Raw genomic sequence first — 7,258 nt, forward strand, 5'->3', positions numbered from 1 at the left:
TGTATGTATATATATATATATATATATATATATATATATATATATATATATATGTGTGTGTGTGTGTGTATATATATATATATATATATATATATATATATATTATATATATATATATATATATGTACATATATATATGCATATTATTTTTATATAGTGTGTATATTTACATAAATATATGCATATGCATACATACAAACTGTATTAATGTATCTATTCACTCTCTCGTTGTCTCTCTCTATATATATGTATGCACACATATGTGTGTACATATCTATGTATGTATGTATTCACACACATACACATATATACTACGAGAGCGACGAATATTTCCAGTGAGATAGATAAATACTTATGTGTGTGAGCTTGAATTCATATGTAAATGTTCGTTTTGTGGAAGGAAGTGAATGCATACAAGAAGTAATATTTCGGAATCCGTTCATAAATCTGTATAATATCAGTAGAATAACAGTTCTGATGTTGATTTTGCTGAACATTGAGTGCCCTAAAGACAAGCAAGTGGAAGTAAATAAGTAAATAACTTACTGTATGTTTGCTTCTTTATTTTTACCAAGCTGTTGCTGAAGCTGTTAGAAGACAAATATGTCCACAGAGTATAAAGATGAATGTAATTTATAGCAGGCGTTTTTTTTTTCTCCACTACAGTTGAAGGAAAGCACAACATATTTACATCGTAGTCAAATAACGTATCCCTGTAAGACAAAGAAAAGTTAAAACATAACCAACATCGCTAGACTGCATATATATATATATGTGTGTGTATGTGTGTGTGTGTATGCATATATATATACGTATGTATGTATTATGTATATATATATATAGACATATATATATATATGTTGCAAAAAAGGCAACATAATCCATGCCAATGATTTTTACTTTAGAAGAAAAATAATTGCCTTATATTTTTTCTTTCTCTTTCGCTTCTTTTCTTTGTTCTTTTGTTCTTTTGTCATCGCTGAACAAAAATCCGTTTTATTGTTCTCTCTTCCGTAAGTTCTTATGTTTTTGCTGTGCATTTTGTGGTGGATTTATCAATCAGGAAGGATGGTTGATCAGTTCTTTAACTGTTCTCGCTAAGTGTTGAAACACAGCAGAAATGTATTGCTTTAAACTGATTTTAAGGGAAATGGTATTGCAAAAAGCACCATGAGATAACGAAGTGACGAAGATGTAGGAAAGAAATAGGCAGATGGAATTAAGGCTAAATGCACTTCTCTCGTTCAAACTCTGAAATATAACAACTGCAATAGAACCGATACCAGCACCACCAGTCTTACCTTTGATAGCCACAGGAAGAACGGTAACTATGTAACCAGCAATGATATTTACACATCTTCAATACCGTCAGAACAGCTGGAAAATAAAGACGGTACTATTATACCCTAATCGTAGTACCATTAGGGACAGTGAAGGATAACATTGCGAAATGGATATTCCACTGTCGAAGCGAAGTCTCCTTATTGACCCATTACGTCTCTTCGTCACACGAATAGAAAATGAAAAAGCAGAAGAGTTGACAAATTCTAATAAGTTGAAGTATGAAATCATTAGGGTATGGAAAATAAAGACGGTACTATTATGTCCCCAATCGTAGTACCATTAGGGACAGTGAAGGATAACATTGCGAAATGGAGAGGATAAATCGTATTTTATTGAGGTAACGCTATTGCGAAATGCTTACAAAATGGGAGCAACTAAAATATTACAAAGAGCACTCTATCACTAGATTGATTAAAGGGCATGGGAAAGATAAGTTGGAGGTAGCATGGCCCCTATTTCTACAAGTTATAGCCCACTGTCGCAGCAGAAAAGTGCTCATGTTATCAAAAACCATACTGAGCTCATAGCTATAATAACAATTATAATGTTATCGATTCACGGTTTCCGAAACCATTTTTATATGACAGAGATAATAAAAACATTTGTTCCAATATAAAACTCTACAACAAATCATTCGCAGATGTGAGCGGCAAAAATAATATAATACAATCTCCGCTTCTGTAAGTCTGTTAGAGTCAGAGACAGTGTGACAGGCATGAGCGCACTACGTCAGGCCGTTATGTGAGACAAAAAGAAAAGAGGTAAAGAAACAAAATAAAATGGTTCAGACTCTATTTAGTTCAGCCGTTATTTAGTTCAGGCTCTTTTTAGTTCTCAATGAAAGAAAGTGTACTACATGAGATAGAATGTACTAATTGTAGGGAAATTCAGTATCAGCCGTTTCTGACACCAAAAATGGGTCAAACATCAGTTTAAGGTTCAGAATTTTGCTTCTAGTTGAGCTTGAGAGGCGAGAAAAGGATGAGTGCGATGTCAGGATGTTATGGAAGATAAACCTAAGAACATATTTGCTGTTTATTTCAGTCATTTCACCTGCTTTCGGTCAGTCAGCAAATCATTCAAGTCTGTATTTTTCAAATTTGGCCATCTCCACAAACTCTTGGCAAAGTTAACATAGAAAGAGAGAAAGAGAGAGAATATAAATATCACAACACACTCGTCTTTTTATTCTTTTTCCTTGTTTCAGTCATCTTACTGCGGCCATGCTGAAGCACCGGCATTTTAGTCGAGCAAATCGATCCCAGAACTAATTTTTCCTAAGCCTAGTACTTATTCTATCGGACTCTTTTGCCGAACCGATAAGTTACGGAGACGTAAACACACCAGCGTCGGTTATCAAGCAATGATGGGGGTGGGAACAAACGCAGACACACAAAAAAACGCGCGCACACACACACATATATATATATGTATATATATATATATATACGACGTGCTTCTTTCAGTTTCCGTCTACCAAATCCACTCACAAGACGCTGGTTGGCCCAAGGTGCCACGCAGTGGGACTGAACCCGGAACCGAGTGGTTGGTAAGCAAGCTACTCACCACACAGCCACTCGTGCGCCTATACACAATAATTCAAAATGATAGTTATAAAATGCACGTAGACAACATGTAATACAAATACATGCTAGGCTCTTGAGATGTATTTAGATATATCTATAAAGCAAACAACACCAATAATGATAGTATATTAAAGGCATCAGAACTGACATCTGTAGTAGTAGTAGTAGTAGTAGTAGTAGTAGTAGTAAATGTAGTGAAGGTGGTAGTAGTGTTTGTCGTGATGGCGGATGTGAAGTACGTAGGACGTAAAATTTGTTTTCAGAACAGAATTTAAATTACATGCTGATGAAATACATGAGGAAGAGCGAGGAACCAGTGCTTGTACAAAAACATAACGATGAGAAATTTAAAAAACAAAACCAACACTATCGAAAACGTGCAAAACCTCAATAAGTTAAGACAAATAAAATAATCCAGAATATCATTTAGTGTTAAATTACAGGTTATAATCATGAAGTGTTTATGTAAGCCTCATGAACACTATTTTCATATCATGTTCACTTCCTCCTCTCATACCCCAATTTTTTGTATCTTTCGATTCCCCTCTCATTCACGTTTATCTCCCCACCTCTGAAAATTTAAGCTTGTTTCATTGCTGTTTTCATTTCTCCTCAAAGATTTTTCGCCGAGATGATATGTGAGCATTAATAGATTTTTAATAGCTGTAGTAAAAAGGTTTAATACCCAAACCGAATATTATATAAAGCAGAATTTAGCTGCAGTTTCCTCATTACTTACAGCGGATGAAAAATGTAGGTGAACAACTGATAGATAGATAACGATATCTACAACGTATATACAAACGTTGAAAGTCGCCAATGAAATATTTGTATGTTAGAAACACACATACAATCTCAAGGATCGCAGAGAACGGGTGCAGATAGTTACATACGGTATTTCGATCTGAATTGATCTCCTTAGTGATGCACAACCCTGGACATTGTGAACGAAAGAAGCAAAAAAAAATGGAAGCATTTGTTCCACTATAGAAAACTAAGGCATTGACTGATGTGGGCAACAAAAATAATATAATTCAAACACGTAAATCAGACGATCTAACTTAATTGCATTATTATCCACAGAGGTAAGGTGGTGAGCTGGCTGAATTGTAAGCACGTCGGGCAAAATGCTTAGCGGCATTTCGTCCGCCTCTATGTTCCGAGTTCAAATTCCGCCCAGGTCGAGTGTGCCTTTCATCCTTTCGGGGTCGATAAAATAAGTACCAGTTGAGTGCTGGTGTCAATGTAATCGATTAATTCCTTTGCCCCAAAGGAAACAGAAAATGAACTTAGTAAGAATCTTTATTCAACACAACGATCCTTTTGGACGATCATGAGATAGTGTACACCTACTTGTGTTGTATCCATCAATGCATGGTGTGTCATGCCGCGTGTCTCCTTTAAATAAGATACCTCGCTACACATACTGAATTTTGCTCGGTATGTTGGGTTTGCCTGTACTAGCCAACATACGACAGGTGACCACAACATGCGAACCAAAATACACTATATATAGCAAGGTATCATATTTAAATGAGATGCGCGACGAGACACTGCCTGCACTGATGGATGCAACACAACTAAACGTACAATGTCCCACCCGTAAAGAACAAATGCACGAAGGTAAACTGTAAAGACCATTGCACGTAGAAAGTTCCCCTCCGTTGCATAAGTCTGAGCAAGTTGTTTATGGAAGACCAGTAGTGCCCATGCATACCAGGCTCCCATCTCCACGCCACCGATGGAAAAGGTTAAGACCGATACAGCTTGCCACTAGTGACGTCGCAACGTGAAATAAAGTGTCATGCTTAAGAACAACAACACGAAGCCCAGTCCGGGAATCGAACTCCTCTATGCATATGGTATCGCCAACATTGTTATGGCGATAATCTTTTACACTATAACCTTGTATTAACAATAAAACATATCATGAAGCTGGGTTAGGACAACGTAACAATCCAACAAACTCTCCACGAGCTATGCACGAACCGACAAACAATATTCCGACAAACTATCAAAACGACACCTTACGGTTTTTTTCGTTGCCCGTCCGCGACTTGAAATCTTTGCTAAAGATTTCTTCGTACCTTCTAAAGTACGCTGCAAACGTTATACCTTCCTCTGAGTCATAAGTGAATTCTGTTATAAAGTTCGATACGTCGTCTGGCGCAAATGAACGTATAGTGTTTCCGGTCTTCTTAAGACATAGCTCCATTAACTGTTCTTGTTTTTCTTGTTGCTGAAGTAGTTGTTTCTGCAACTCCTGTTGCTGTTCTTGCTTCTGTTTTTGCAACTGTAATATAAAAGCTAATAGGTCTTCAATCATTAACAACTTTGTATCACGAAAATTTGTTAACTGATCTGCGTGAGCTTCGAACGCTCGTCGCCAATATTGTTATGACGATACGTTTTTTACTCTATAGCCGTGTAGTAACAATAGAACATATAACGATGCTGAGTAAGAACAACGTCACAATCCAACACACTTTCCACGACCTTATACACGAACCACTAAACCATATTCCGACAAACTATCAATACGACTTCATGCGATAAACGCCTACCCTGTACGGTCTCCCACGCAGTCCGCTACCATTTATAGTCGTTTGGTCAAGTCTATTCTCGCAGGGGGATGTCATGACGTTCGCCACAACACACACACATATGTATGTATATATGCCTGTGTGTGTGTGTGTGTGCGTGTGTGTGTGTGTGTGCGCGCGCGCGCCCGTGTGATATACATGCATTCTGACACGCACGCACTTATATATTGTAACTCCTCCTAAATTCTGAATTAAAATGTCGTGATTGATGTGTAACTTGTATCCCTGTGTAATTTAGTTAAATGTCATGCTTTTGTTGCTTTCGATTTAATCGATTACAGGGTTGGGGAATCTACGTAGATTAAAGTAACAATAATGACTTTTACTCATATAAATCTGAAATTGCAGATTAATTCCCATAAAAGAAAGGAAGGGTAGGTCGTTCATTTACACTAATTTATAGTTGTAACAAACAGTTACGACTAGAAATATTTTCAGCGGTACATCATACATTACATATCTCACATGAAGTCTTTATTTGCAAACAATAAATCCCATTGATGTACACTTTGAATAATTGTTTTTAATTGAGACACAAGGCCAGTGATTTTGAGGGGAATGGTTACACGATATTATTGAACCCAGTACTTGATTTGTACATTATTTTATCGGCGCCGAAGGATGAATAACTCAGTTGACATTGTGGGATTTGAACTCAGAACGCAAAGCACTGAAATAGAGGAGGCTAGGCAAAGTTTTCGTCGCTCTAACGAAATCACTACCCTAACCACTTCTTAACTAATAATACAGAATTTGACAATGGCAAATTCCTCCAGCACTGCAGCTGAGATGACGTTGGAAATAATAATTATATTATAGAAACCATGTTGCGATCATTGTATGTTGTTTTAAATGACAGCTGTTTATTCATATTACTGCCTTCTTTATCTGAATATCCAACTAATGAATAAACCAGCGTGAGGATTGTTTCCTGCTAACTCCATCTGTTAAAAATAATAGTTAAATATCCTTTATATCAAATTCTAGCGTCTTAAGAAAAGTATAGACTCGAAAATGCAGTTCCGGAGAGAAAAGAGTGAGAATATCGTAACAAATATACCCTTGGTTATGGAACTAATCGATCAGAACTGATCGATCAGAGCTGATCAACGCCTAAGGAACAAGAACAAGAAGAACTATCATCTATTTAGCGTTTAAGAAACCAGATTTCAATAGTGGTCTTGCAAACCTCTAATGTTAGAAACTGATTAACTTTTAACAAATAATTGTACCATTTCCTGATGTATGATGTAATATTTAGTGTGCGACAGAGCAAACTTATAATAATATTCTGGAGATTGTTATCTTAATGTTATCATGTAACTGCGTGTCAATCAAAGTGTTCAACAACTTTAAGCTTAATCAGATTGAAACAAAACTACAACGCTAAAATAGAAGTAGAATGGTGCAAATGTTATCACGACACTTCCTTGAAGAAGTTCTCTGGGAATATTTGATACGACAGAGATAAAGAATCTTTCACATTGATTTCCCACTAAAGCCCCAACGTCGCCGGCCAATAAAGAGTTTAATTCAATTAAGAATGAACAGAAATGGCTTAAAAGGTAACAATACCGGTAGGCAGCCCCTGATCAATTAAATTATGAAAGGAAAACACGCAACACATCAACAGCTGCATGTAAATAGAATTGGTTTGAAAGACATTGACAATAAAGCATGGAAAAATCACTGGAATTCTATTACTATCTTTCATCTCCTATATAA

At 36.4% G+C, this 7,258-nt stretch overlaps 1 long non-coding RNA gene across 1 annotated transcript in view; it reads right to left on the bottom strand.

Moving 5' to 3' along the window:
• Positions 1–704, bottom strand: part of LOC128249107 (uncharacterized) — a 74,114-nt gene extending 73,410 nt beyond the window's left edge. Inside the window, exon 1 of the long non-coding RNA XR_008265234.1 lies at positions 547–704. This is a non-coding gene — a long non-coding RNA (uncharacterized LOC128249107). The remainder of the gene's footprint in view (positions 1–546) is intronic.
• Positions 705–7,258: the final 6,554 nt, after the last annotated feature.

This window comes from Octopus bimaculoides, chromosome 11 (genome assembly GCF_001194135.2).
Source record: "Octopus bimaculoides isolate UCB-OBI-ISO-001 chromosome 11, ASM119413v2, whole genome shotgun sequence".
Lineage (NCBI taxonomy): Eukaryota > Metazoa > Mollusca > Cephalopoda > Octopoda > Octopodidae > Octopus > Octopus bimaculoides.